Source organism: Triticum urartu, chromosome 6A (genome assembly GCF_056163025.1).
Source record: "Triticum urartu cultivar PI428250 chromosome 6A, HENAU_Tu73, whole genome shotgun sequence".
NCBI lineage: Eukaryota > Viridiplantae > Streptophyta > Magnoliopsida > Poales > Poaceae > Triticum > Triticum urartu.
The window spans coordinates 312570676-312585963 of NC_141878.1; positions in this window are offsets into that span (position 1 = coordinate 312570676).

A 15288-nucleotide genomic window follows, 5' to 3' on the forward strand; every position below is an offset into this window, starting at 1 on the left:
AAGCCGAAGTATAATCTCCCTCGCACCACGGAGGTTCGGCCGTGTGAATGGCCTTGTGATGATTTCTTGAGAGCAGCCGGGATTTATGATGATTTCTATGAGTTGGCTGAAAATGCATGATATTGCCTCTAGGCACTTGTAGGAGTAGTTGCTATCAATTTTGTTGAGTTTGGTTCACTTTTATTTTGAGTTACTAAAAATTTCAGAAAATTTTAGAAAAAGATGAAGAGATTTATGAGGGGCTCATCGAGCCGAAGCTCGAAGGATAAACAAAGTGAAGAGAACAAGAAGCCGAAGTATAATCTCCCTCGCACCACGGAGGTTCGGCCGTGTGAATGGCCTTGTGATGATTTCTTGAGAGCAGCCAGGATTTATGATGATTTCTATGAGTTGGCTGAAAATGCAGGCCTCACCGCCTTCCTCCACAACCAACGCGAGAAGTATCTCTTACTCACCAATATCTTTGCGCAAAACTTTCATTTCCATGCTAGGAGCTCACCACCTACGGTGGAATTTTATTTATATGATGAGCATAAGGAGATGTCACTTCGTGATTTTTGTTGGGTTTGTTTGATCCTTTTGAGGGCAGTGTAGAGGAACCACATCGTGACGATGTGGAAGGGTTTATTGATACAATTGATGTAGGGGAAACGAGAAAGGTTTCTGATGCAAGAATTACTAGCATACATTTTTATGTTTTACGTTACTTGGCAATACTTGCTAGTAGATGCTTAATTGGTCGCGGAAACTGTGGCAACCTTAGTGCCCATGATTTTGTTATTTTGTGCCATGCCTTGTTCCGTGATGACACATTTAGTATGGGCGCTATTGTTGCAAAGCCATTAAATCTTAACCGTACTAAGGGCCCCATCTTGGGAGGTATCTTCGCCTCGCGCCTCACTTCACATTTTAACATACCTATTAGACATTATGAGAAGGAAGAGAAGTTGCTGCCTCCTATTTTTCTAGACTCTAAGAGTATGGCAGCACATGATTTTATAGTTAAGAATAAGGAAAAGATGCTTAAGTACAAGCTGATATTTGATAAAAATCACCCTGAGACTATTACTTTGCCCGCTCCTTCCTTGTTTGACTTATCTGCAGGCAAGTACCTTGTTCCGCTGGAGGCCATTCACGCCTACCGAAACCCCACACCAATAGAGCCAGAGCCGGAACAACAATTTGATCCTCACCGACAGTCTGTTTATTAGTGGAATCCGGAGGAGATTGCCAACCAGTGGCACCAGGGGGATCCGTCTCAGTACGACCCCAACTATAACTTTGGATATCCGCCAGGCCAACCGTGGCCATAGACCAACTTAGGCCAAAAGCCTAAGCTTGGGGGAGTACGTATTTTTCAGTGACATTACATTCCTGTTCACACACTCATGCTGGTTGTCGTCTCATACTATTTCATTGTATCATCCATGCTAGTTTATTTTCATTTTCTTGTTTTCCTCTTGTGTGTTTGAAAAACCTTAAGAAAAACCAAAAAAATAGTTGTAGAATTTAGTTAGTTTACTTTCCATGCCTGTAGTAGTAGTAACTAAAAGAAAACCCAAAAAGATTTCTCGTTCTTCTTTTGCTTGTTGGGAGCTTTCCCGTGTAAACAATTTTGTTTCTATTCTGTTTTTTGGGGGTCGAGAGGAGAAGACCATGATTAAAATGTTAAGTAGCTCTTATATGCATCATTGTTGATCTAACAAAGAGCCCATATTACCTTGTCTTCTCTCTTGAATTGAATGCTTGCAGATTCCAGCTTAGTCCAATGCACGTGCACTATTATTATTATCCACACTATTCGGTCGTGTGAGTGAAAGGCAATAATGATGATTATCTGATGAACTTATTGAGATGAGAAAAGCTGGTATGAACTCGACCTCTCTTGTTTTTGCAAATATGATTAGTCCATCGTTCCTGATTCAGCCTATTATAAAAGAAACATATTTGCAATGACAATTAGAGATTATAGTTGTTTATGCCATGCGTAATTAGCTAGGAGCTTATAATGGTTTACCGTGCGTGCCAACATGTTATTAAAATGGTTGTGATGTGGTATGATAGGGTGGTATCCTCTTTTGAATGATTCGAGTGGCTTGACTTGGCACATGTTCACATATGTAGTTAAAATAAAATCAAGATAGCCTCTACGATATTTATGTTCATGGTGCATTATATCCTACTCATGCTTGCATTGAGTGTTGATTAATTTTAATGCATGTTCATGACTGTTGTCCCTCTCTAGCTGGTCGCTTCCCAGTCTCTTTCTGGCCTTCACTTGTACTAAGCGGGAATACTGCTTGTGCATCCAGTTCCATAAACCCCAAAGTTATTCCATATGAGTCCACCATACCTACCTATATACGGTATCTACATGTCGTTCCAAGTAAATTTGTATGTGCCAAACTCTAAACCTTCAAATAAACATTTTGTTTTGTATGCTCAAATAGCTCATGTATCAACTAGGGTTGTCTATATCTTCCATGCTAGGCGGGTTATTCTCAAGAGGAGTGGACTCCGCTCCTCACTCACGAGAAACTGGCTGGTCACTGGGATGCCAGTCCCATGCTTTATGCAAATCAAATCAAAATAACTGCAAACAAAACTCCCCCGGGACTCTTGTTAGTTGGAGGCACTTGTTGTTTTGAGCAAGCCATGGATTGATGCTTGTTGGTGGAGGGAGAGTACAAAACTTTACCATTTTGTTTGGGACCCGCCTATAATGTGTGTAGCATGCAAGATATCGAGATCTCTTAGTTGTTATGTTGACAATGAAAGTATACCGCTCAAAATATTATTCATATCTATTTCAAAACCAAGCTCTGGCACCTCTACAAATCCCTGCTTCCCTCTGCGAGGGTCCTATCTATTTATTTTTATTCTATGTCATCAACCTCTTATTAAAAAGCACCAGTTGGAGAGCACCACTGTCATTTGCATCCATTACTATTAGTTTACATTGAGTATGACTTGACTGGATCTCTTTTACCATGAATTACAATGTCTAGTCAGTCCTTGATCTTTACAGGTGCTCCACATTTATGTTTTGCGGTCTCAGAAAGGGCTAGCGAGATACCATCTTGTCATATCATATCATGATTGTTTTGAGAAAGTGTTGTCATCCGAGATTTGTTATTATTGCTCGCTAGCTGATTATGCCATTGATATGAGTAACTGCAACGTCGCCGGCTCGACTGGTCACCTTGGCTTCAACAAGGACTGTGCCCTGCCTCCAATCGTCATGTTCGGATGAGGGCCTTCATCAACATCAACTCTGATCTCTATCATGATCATGGAGGAATCATCCATGGAGCTCGGGGGCTCAACGTCAACATTGCTCTCTGGCGCCCGTGCTATTTTTTCGAACATCGAACTTGTAACCGCTACCACCACCTCCTCAAGCATCTCTTTGATGGTTCCTTTGGTGGAATTGTGCATAATTGAGTCTACAACAACACTATAAAATTTCATCGTGTTCCGATGGAGCAATCTTCACCGATCTCCGATATACTGGAGCCCTGTCGAATCTGGATGGGAATCTGGACGAGTTTGGAGTGTGGTGTACAATATCTATCTCGGACGTCCTTTCGAAGATCCAACCGTTGATCGGCTGCGGAATTCCTATATCTACCACTTCTCAAAATTTCAGCTCGATCCGACCGTCCAAACTCCGGGAACCTTTTGATTAGTGCATTAATTTTCGAATCTGTTTTTTGCGTGAATACGAATCCGACCTGAGTTCATCTTTCTTCATGAACGGGATATTGGACAACCATTTTTTGAAAGAATATCTTTATAGGGTATTATGTTTTGTTTCCGAACACATGCTCACAAATTTTTCTCCTTTTCGGAAGTGATCTTCACTGTCACTTCGGTGTCAAACCAACCCTTACTCCACGTCTGCCGACCTACGCCAGACAGATCGTCGCTCCATCGAGCCGAGCCCAACCTTATCGGATCATTAGCTCGGCAAGCTGAACAAGAGTTCGGCATCGAGAAGACTAAATTATCACCAACACCATCACCCCACGGATTGCACGGGTTAGGCGCGCCGACATCGCTGCTTGATCACTTCATCAATCCAGCTTTGACCGCGTCACAAGTTATGACTAGCGTCGGCATGGACGTACTGTTGCTTCTTCAAGCTGATGTCCATCACGCTGAACTGCTTCAACACCTCGGCTGACATGGAAGCTGCAACTTCTCCTTACCGACCCGCTCTGTTACCCCGGCCTAGACCGGGGGCTTCGCCATCTCTTCATCAGCCTACTCCAGAGACTTCGGCGTCACCAGCCGACCAGCTTCGTCACATTAGCTAGACCGGGGGCTTTGCCTCGGCGTGCCAACCTTTTCCAGCATCGTCATGTCGTCGCTTCATCGTCCATCAGACAATGGGTGTGCAGATCGAGTCCCAACTTTGGGAGTAACCTTTCTTCATATTGCAATAACGGATAAACCAGGTGCTATTAATCCTAATATTTTTTTCTTTCTTGGGTTTATTTTTCCTGAGGAATTATTACCGGGGTTTGTTCCATCATCCGTACATAGGTCTGTCAAATGGTGGCCGCATTAACAACCATCGCGTGGTGGTTCGGTTAGTTTTTGTATACAATTCGGCAAACGCCGCATCCGGAACTCGGACCGGCCTGTGAATTCCGGCTTCACCACGCCTTTACTGCGTCACGCCAACGCCCTGCATCGACATGGACTTCGGCGCCAGGCCACATCTCTTTAAATAAATTATTTTTGCGAAAAGCAGCTATGTAAGGATTTTTTTGTATTATTATTTTTGGACCACACTATTTTATGTGTGTAGGTGATCAACTTCGACTGCGTCACGCGGTCACTTCGGCAAGCCAACGTCGTTGTCCCAATTGGCATAAATCGGCTCGCATGATCACCTTGTTGATTGAATTGCCATACCGACATGTTCAGTTGCCTCGGGGACTTCGGCATCATCAAGAGGGTCCTACCTCCTCATGTGCTTGGCACACAGACCATATTTCTTTTATTACTCACTTTGCATAAATTATTAATCATGCAACTTAAAAAAATTAATACTACTATTATCTCCGGCTTGCACTATTTTCTGTGCACAGGTAAATGATCCGGATTGGACGGCGCTGTCACCTCGGCGTATCGACATACCACGTCACCTCGGCTAGACCGGGGGCTTCGTCATCACTTCATTAACCCACGTCAGGTACTTCGGGATCACACTGTCGGCCTGCATCGGCCGTGCTATGTCGCCACTTCGGAATACCGAGCTCTGCGCTCTGCCAACTCGGGACCGGCTTGGAGGCTGGGACGTCGTCCCGCCCTATGCTCGGACCGCGTCATCAATGCCGAACACATTAACCAGCTAAGTCGCTTTTATGCTCAAAGTTTTAAATTTTTAATGTGTGTTTGGTTCGACCATGCTCACATACGGTATTTGTTAAAAACACTTCTCTTACCCAAGTTAACTGGGGGCTCGTAAATTTATATGAGATGTTTTGTGATAAGTATTCTTCTTTTAAGTCGTGGCAAAGTCTTTTTCTACCACTGCTTTCTTGACTCGAGTGTGTGGTCAATCGCCAGATGGCCTAGTTTCTCTCTAAAGCCACTCGAGTTTGGTTTGCTAAACTGGCCTTGGAAACGTACTCCGCCTTCGGGATAGGGAGGTTGACGCCGAAGGCTGATCCACTTGAAGTCTAGAGATCGGATGTGTCATGTTAAAGCACGACAGAATCACAAAAATTTTGACACCAATTTTCGGATTGGCAGCAAATAACTTGATTTAGTTCGGACGTAAAGTTTCCGCATAAGTTTTTTGGTTTTTTAAGCTTATGGCACTTTTAAACTATTTGTGTCTTTCCAGCATAAGTCTCGTAGTGCAACGCGAGACACCTTTAGAGATTCGACAAAAACATTCTTGGATATTGCTATATATGCATCGTTTCGAATTGTGTCTTTGGCCAATAGTTTGGTTGCCCCGCTCCTGTGCTTGCCTCCTATGCCCCGCTCTGTTTAGCTAGGTGTGCAAAGGGAGAACCACTGCGATTGTGCTTCCAGCTCGAATGGTTAAGCACCTCAGTGGAGAAAGCCGAAAACTGACTATCACAATGGGCGAAAACTAATAAGCGATCCGATGATGGTGTCAAACTATAGATTGGTACCGATTACCCTGTGATAAACGATGGTCCTTTCATAACATTGGCAGAAGTGTTAATGGCTAGACTTCGGTCGGAGCCAAACACTAACCGGGGGCTCGTAGCTAGCTTCCCCAGTTTAAAGCCCCTATGACTAAGTGAAAGTTATAAAGCCCACATATCTGATCGCCTTGTTTCCGCTAACACAACCGCCTCCGGGCACCGAGACGTTGGCTAAGGGTTGTTATGTTACTACGGAAACACCCTGCGTAGCATCTACAAAGGGGTAGAAGCCGACGATGGGCCACTTTCAAATGATAAATGGTCGCAACGGAGTCAAAATAAATATCATCAGCATTTGTATTCATTATACGAGCATTGCCTTCCGTAATTATCATTATAAAGCCATAAATATGCATCAATTTGACTTAGATTTTGGCCAAGCTGGGTTGCCTGGCTCCTGTGATTACCCCTACGATCCCGATTTTTTGGCTACGTGGTAAAAGGAGGACCTCTGTGATTGTTACTACCGGGTCATCCGTGTTGGTACCTCAGACTGGGTGAAGCCGAAAGCTAGAGATCATAAAGGATATAATTAGTCGGGAACTTTCCCCAAACTGAATCCTCAATATTTTCCTCCCACATTGATCACAGGTAAGGTTTCATGATCGTGATTAGCATCACAACCCAAAGAAAGGAACCGATAGCGGAACTATTTTCTTTGGAAGGTGTTTTTTTACATTTAATAGCAATATAATAATTTCTCCGCATACCTTTGTTTATAAAACCATATGGCCAGATTGCCGTGTTTGTCGTAGAACTTTGCCCTTGTAAAGGCTTTATAAAGTACGATAGGCACTCCCCAGCTACTGGCCAAGGAGGTTGAAGCCGATGGTCGGTCAACAAAGTTTTGTACAATGCGGATCCGAGCATTAATGATGTAAAGTACTTGGATACATAGAATCATTACACATAAAATTGCGAGTAAAATCCATTTACTGCAACCCATCTTTTAAATCCCTTGGGGCCTACCTTGGCGAGCTTGGATTTCGACCAGCTTTAAGCTCCTTTAAGAGATCTTATTCTCTTTTTGATAAGTTTGTGTTAAACACAACGAATTTTTCTATCAAACGGATATCGATCCTTAATTCGGCCACCCGTGCCCACATTAAGGCTCGGGGGCTACTAGGCTTCACGCTCATCATTTATAAATATTAAAGGGGCACATCGATCCCCTAATCTGGTGTTGCCACACAACCAGTGGCTCGGGGGCTACTGCATTCCCTATTCAATGCAGAAAATTGAAAGTGCTCAGTATTCGGCATGACTGAACTATGGACAAGTGCGTCTTCGGACAACAATAAGTACCATATGGGAATTGTCCAGCATCAAGGTAATATATCACGACGACTTCTCACGACCCTCTCTCAGGGGCCCGTCCACCGATCACTATTACCTCTAATATATTACATTGCGTTTCTATTCCTACGTATGCTGCCGAGCTAGGAGTTGATCCTCAGGCCGATTTTGCAAATTGACCTGAGTCTCAGGGGCTATTAGGATCAGCGGTTTCATGTTTTCCTTTAGGTGTGTCTCGGGTTTTAGACCGACACACACCTTGAGGGCTACTGGTTATACATATTGACAGCAAACAATCAGCCCATGGCCGAGGTGCTGAACCACCTCGGAAGCATTTCGGGATATAACTCGGATGCAAGTGGCTGGCTCCATAGAGGGAATCTCCGGCATTAAGCTCGGCTAAACTCCTTCAGCTTTTTTGAACCAAGGTGATCTATGACACCTCGGATATAGTCTGGCATTGGAGCTCGGATACAGTCTGACATTGGAGCTTGGACATAGTCCGGCGTTGGAGCTCGGATACATTCCGGCGTTGGAGCTCGGAAGCGGTCCGGCGTTGGTGCTCGGCTGCAAAAGATACCTTGAATGTAGTCTGGCATTGGAGCTCAGATGCAAGAGGACACTGTCGCACGACAAACACTTCAAACCCGAGGTGTGGCATAAAATGACAAGGCATTGATGAAGGACAAAGACTTAAAGGGCTCCTCGGATACCCGACGTGTGAGATCTTCAGATTTAGCTCGGCAATCCTCAAGATAGAAGATGGGAAGATTTGTTGAACCAGTTTTCAAGATCGACGACCGAAGAAGAAGAACAGTTCGGAAGAACTGAGGAGCATCCCCAACTTGAAGACTGGTTCACGGGGCTACTAACGGTGTCCTGGACCAGGGGGTACTCACCATGTCGTCTCCCGATCAGTTGGATTGGCCCGAGGACCCCCATGGCCGTTTACTCATGGGCCATTTCGGACAGCCGATGTATACACGAGGAAGATTCCACAAGACTTGTTGATCAAGACAAGGAGTCCTCTCCACCGACGTGTTCGACTATAACTCTTATTATCCTAAGCCTTTGGTACATTATATAAGCCGAGGCCAGGCTAGTCGGTATGGATATGCTAGATCATTATGACATTATTCATCATACCCTCGGGTTTTAGACCACAATATATGATCTCGAGGTAGATCAACTCTGTACTTGATACTCCATCAATATAAAAAAGAGCATGACATAGGGTTTTACCTCCATCAAGAGGACCCGAACTTGGGTAAAACATTGTCTCCTTTGTTGCTGTTACCATTGATCCGAGAATCCACAATTCGGGACCCATACCCCAAGATCTGCCTGTTTTGACATCGACACCCCTATCTTTCTATATGTCTGGATGAAACATTTTTCTCATGTGTACGCGGTGAGTCTTAGCAATCATAGAAGACTATATGATGGTTGAGTATGTGGACTTGCCTAAAGGCTCCAATACGTGACCCTTCCTGAAAAGATGATGAATTATAGTTGCAAAGTTGACTGAGAACATAGTTTGTTGGTTTTTAATTGAGTTTTTGCTTTACACTTCAATTGTGTGATGAACTGTTACTTATTCATGAGAAGTATATGATAAAAGTTCTATGACAATAGTCTTATGTTTAAGTTTGTTGCTGTTATAATAATGAACATGATGCTTCTATGCCCGTATTTTGTTTTTATCGACACCTCTCTCTCTAAGCATGTGGACATGTTTCTCGATTTCGGTTTTTGCTTGAGGAAAAGCGAGGTCTAAGCTTGGGGGATTTGATACATACATTTTGCATCATGTTTTCTACTGTTATTTATGACGTTTTTTATCCATAATAATGCTTTTTGGAGTAATTCTAATGCCTTTTCTCTCATCATATGCAAGGTATACACAAAGAGGGAGAATTCCGGCAGCTGGAAATTTTGACCTGGAAAAGCTACATCAGGCCACCTATTTTGCACAACTCCAAACAAGCTGAAACTTCACGGAGATTTTTTATCAAATATATGATGAATATTGGAGCAAATAACTACCAGAGGGGGCCCACCAGGTGGGCACAACCCACCTGGGCACACCAGGAGCGCAGGCGCGCCCTGGTGGGTTGTGCTCACCCAGGCCCACCTCCGGTGTCCATCTTCTGGTATATAAGTCATTTTGACCTAGAAAAATTAAGGAGAGGACTTTCAGGACAGAGCACTGTCGTCTCGAGGCGGAACTCGGACAGGAGCACTTTTGCCCTCCCGCGGAACGATTCCACCAGGGGAACTTCCCTCCCGGAGGGGGAAATCATCATCATCATCACCACCAACAACTCTCCCATCTTGTGGAGGGCAATCTCCATCAACATCTTCAACAACACCATCTCATCTCAAAACCTAGTTCATCTCTTGTGTTCAATCTTGTTACCAGAACTATAGATTGGTGCTTGTGGGTGACTAGTAGTGTTGATTACATCTTGTAGTTGATTACTATATGGTTTATTTGGTGGAAGATTATATGTTCAGATCCAATATGCTATTTAATACCCCTCTAATCTTGAGCATGATTATCATTTGTGAGTAGTTACTTTTGTTCTTGAGGTCACGGGAGAAATCATGTTGCAAGTAATCATGTGAACTTGATGTGTGTTCGATATATTGATAGTATGTATGTTGTGATTCCCTTAGTTGTGTCATGTGAACGTCGACTACGTGACACTTCACCATATTTGGTCCTAAGGGAATGCATTATGGAGTAGCAATTAGATGATGGGTTGCGAGAGTGACAGAAGCTTAAACCCCAGTTTATGCGCTATTCCGTAAGGGACCGATTGGATCCAAACATTTAATGCTATGGCTAGAATTTATTCTTAATACTTTTCTCGTAGTTGCGGATGCTTGCGGGAGGGTTAATCATAAGTAGGAGGATTGTTCAAATAAGAATAGCACCTAAGCACCGGTCCACCCACATATCAAATTATCAAAGTACCGAACACAAATCAAACCAACATGGGGAAAGTGACTAGATGAAAATCCCGTGTACCCTCAAGAACGCATTGCTTATGATAAGAAACCGTTTTGGCCTGTCCTTTGCCTCAAAAGGATTGGGCTACCTTGCTGCACTTTTGCTACTACTGTCGGTACCTGCTCGTTACAAATTATCTTGCTATCAAACTACTTAGTTACTTACAATTTCAGCACTTGCAGGCATTACCTTACTAAAAACTACTTATCATTTCCTTCCGCTCCTCGTTGGGTTTGACACTCTTACTTATCGAAAAGAGCTACAATTGATCCCCTATACTCGCGGGTCATCAAGACCTACGGGTCCATAGGCAGTAGCTAGATGGCTTCCCCTCTCCCTCTCTCTCCTTTGATTCTCAATACAATGGTCTCTTGGAGATCTATTTGATGTAACTCTTTGTGTGGTGTGCTTGTTGGGATCCAATGAACTTTGAGTTTATGATAAGATCTTTATGTCCATGGAAGTTATTTGAGAATTCTTTTGATCTCTCATATGCATGATTATTTATAGCCTTGTATTTATTCTTCGAATCTTTGGTTTAGTTAGGCCAACTAGTTCAATTTTTGTTGCCATGGGAAAAGTTGCTTCATGATGGATTCGGTCATGCGGTGTTCTTTCCCAGTGACAAAAGGGGCAACAAGACACGTATTGATCATTGCTATTAAGGATAACAAGATGGGGTCTATTCCTACAGGAATAGATCTTGTCTACATCATGTCATCGTTCTTATTGCATTACTCCATTTCTCCGTGAACTTAATACACTAGATGCATGCTGGATAGCGGTGGATGTTTGGAGTAATAGTAGTAGATGCAGGCAGGAGTCCGTCTTCTAATCTTGGACGTGATGCCTATATATTGATCATTGCCTGGATATCGTCATAATTATGTGAAGTTTTATCAATTGCCCAACAGTAATTTGTTTACGCACCGTGTGCTATTTCTAGAGAGAAGCCACTAGTGAAATCTATGGCCCTCGGCCTATTCTTTTTCATATTTTCCTTTGAGATCTATTTTTATTTGCTTTCATTTTCAGATCTATTATTCCAAAAGCCCAAAAATATACCTTGCTGCAATTTTTTTGTTACTTATTTTATTTCACGCTTTCTCGAGATCTATTTATCCAATCTATCACAATTTTATCCTGTCAACTTGACAATTTCTGGCACCGTTACCCGAAGAAGGGATTGACAACCCCTTATACACGTCAGGTTGCAAGTATTTTTTCTTTGTGTGCAGGTACCATTTACATAGTGTTGCTTTGTTCTCCTACTGGATTGATATCTTGGATTCATAAAGGAGGGAAATACCTACCCTAGTTGTGCTGCATCATCCCTTCCTCTTTGGGGAAATACCGACGTAGTTCAAGCGACATCAAAATGAATTTCTGTAGCCATTGCTAGGGAGACATCATAAACATCTATCAGGTTCCTAATCACAAATCTCATCTCCTTGCAATTTACATTATTTGTCATTTGCCTCTCGTTTTCATCTCCCCCCACTTCACAAAAAATTGTCGTTTTCTTGGCCCCCTTTTTCGTTCACCGTTTTCTCATTAGATCTATTTTCCTTTGCGTTCCTGTTTGCGTAGTCACGATGTCTCAAAGGAAATATTATGATGTTAATTGCCGCAATGTTTTGCTTGAGATTGAAAAAAGTACTACGGAATATATGACTACACAATTTGAGCACAATAAGTATTTTACTGAAGAACTTAAGGAACATTGTGTTATGTTAGATGCTATAACAGAACAACTTGATGATATTAGTAGAGAAGTTTTCAATCTCCAATCTAAGTATGCTTTTGCCGAAAATTTGCTAGGAAAAAAATATCTGACGCACAAGCTACCCTAGTAAATGAGATGGTCGCTAAACCAATTTCTCTGGAAGATAAAAATGATGAAGATCTTAAAGTGATTGGTGTGTCTTGTATTGATTCCTTGTTTAGTAAAATTAAAATTGATTATAAAGGGACTAAATAAGAGTCAACTGTAGCAAGAAGGCGTCCCAATAATTCAGAGGGTGAAAATCCTGATGAGAAAATTGATAAATGTGGGTGGTCAAAAACTTTAACTAGTGATGTACCCACTCTTTTGGATTACAAATCATTTAATTATGATAATTGCTCTTTGATTGATTGTATTTCTTTGTTACAATCCATGATAAATTCACCTCATGCCTATGAGCAAAATAAAGCTTTCACTAAACATATCATAGATGCCATGACAAAAGCTTTAGAAGAAAAGTTCGAATTAGAGGTTTCAATTCCTAGAAAATTACATGATGAATGGGAACCTACTATCAAAGTCAAGATTAAAAATTATGAGTGTTTTTCTTTATGTGATTTGGGTGCTAGTGTTTCCACAATCCCGAAATCTCCATGTGATGTGCTCGGTCTTACTAATACGGAAGAATGTCCTCTGAATTTGCACTGGCGGATTCTACTATTAAAAATCCTATGGGAAGAATAAATGATTTTCTTATTCTTGCAAATAGGAACTATTTGCCAATAGATTTTATTGTTCTTGATATTGATTGCAATCCATCTTGTCCAATTATACTTGGTAGACCGTTTTTATGCACTATAGGTGCCGTGATTGATATGAAAGAAGGCAATATTAAATTTCAATTTACACTAAGGAAGGGTATAGAACACTTACCTAGAACCAGAATTAGGCCACCGTACGGATCAATCTTGAGGGCATCTTATGGATCTAGAAATAAAGATGGCAACACTTGAATCTATGCATTATGCCTATAGGGGCATAAAACGATGTCGCCTGTTGGGAGGCAACCCAATAAATAAATTCTATTTTGATTTTTTCTTTCTGTTCTTGAGTGTTTGCACAATTATGACTCTGTTATGATTGTTTTTTTATTTGTAATAAGTGTTTGTTCCAAGTAAAGCCTTTGGGGTTATGTTTGGTGATAGTTGATTTGATCTTGTTGGAAAACAGAAACTTTTGCGTCCAGTAAAACAATTTTACTAAATCACAGAACAGACGGACAATTCTGAATTTTTTACACAAAATTGATATAAAAATTTCCTACATCTTCCTAATTGTTCAGAATTTTTGGATTTACAGAAGTATACAAACTTTTCAGATTGCTACAGGTTGTTCTGTTTTTGACAGAAGCTGTTTTCTTTGCGTTGTGTTCTTATTTTGATGAATCTATGGGTTGTATAGGGGGTATGAGCCATGTTAAAGTGGGAATACAGTATATATAATGCAAAAATAAAATATGAATGGATTTGCAATAGTACTAAGAGCAGTCATTTGCTTTCTTATACTAACGAATCTCATGAAGGTTTTGTTGAGTTTTGTGTGATTGAAGTTTTCATGTTTTGGGTGAGATCAAAATGGATGAAGGAATAAGGAGTAAGAAGATCCTAAGCTCAGGGATGACCCATGGCACCCCAAGTTGTTATCCAAAGAGAAACAAGCAACTAAGCTTGGTGATGCCCCGGAAGGCATCCCCTTTTTATTCTAAAGACGATCGGTATTTTACTTGGAACTATATTTTTATTCTTCACATATCATGAGTTTTTCTTGGAGCATCTTGTATTATATGAGTATTTGCTTGTTTTGCTTTTTTGTTTGTGTCATCTATCCTTGCTAGACAGACCTATTTGAGATAGCAAAAATTATGCTATGATTTGTTAGAATTGCTCTCTATGCTTCACTTAAATTCTTTGAGCTATGGAATTGCTCTAGTACTTCACTTATATCTTTTTAAGCACGGTGTGCTTTAATATTTTTGAAGAAATTCTCTCATGCTTCACTTAAATTTATTTGAGAGTTAGTAATTTTTTGAAGAATCACTTATATTATTTTGAGAGATGAAAAAATTTATGCTCAAGTTCTTCACTTAAATTTGTTTGAGATTGTCAAAAGCAACACATGAAACTAGTCCCAAAGTGATAGATATTCGAAGGGGGGTATAATAAAAACTTCATGAAGATCAATGGACAAAATAAACTTGATTCCTTGTAATAGTTTTGCAGTATGATGATAATAATATGTGAGTCATGTTGGTGAGTAATTATGCTTTAGTAAGAATATTGGTGCTAAGGTTTGTGATTTCCTATGTAAGAACTAAACTCAATAGTTATGAAATTCAATTACGTCCTACTTGTGGTGCATTATTTGGTGTTAGTTATGCTTAATGCTCATTTATGTGATTTTCCATTTCTTGGTTGGATGCTTCTCAATATATTTGCTAGCCTTCACTTGTACTAAGTAGAGATACTACTTGTGCATCCAAAATCCTTAAACCCAGTTTTGCCACATGAGTCCACCATACCTACCTATATGCGGTATTCCCGTGCCGTTCTAAGAAATTTTTTATGTGCCATCTCTAATTTTAAAAATAAATTTTCCTTTTTGTGTGCTCGTACCGCTCATGAAGCGGCAGGGGGTGGCCAATATTTTCCATGCTAGATGTGTTATTCTCAAGATGAGTGTTTATTCACTTGTCACTGCACGAGAGTACGGCGGTAATAGGGATGCCCAATCCCAAAATGAAAAATAAATTTACTTTATGTTGTCAAATAATAAATTCCTTGAAAGGTGTTGGTATGAACAGTACCCATTGATACGGCTAGCCATGGAATGTGCAAGAATGGTGGAAAAAAGAATAAACTATATTTTATGTTTGGGAACCGCCGATGATATATCTAGCATGGAAAGTGTTGGGAATTACTCAGTCATTTTCGTTGATGGGAAAAATATGGCTCTCAAAAATTTTATCTCTCAATTTAAGCATTGAGCTCTGGCACCTC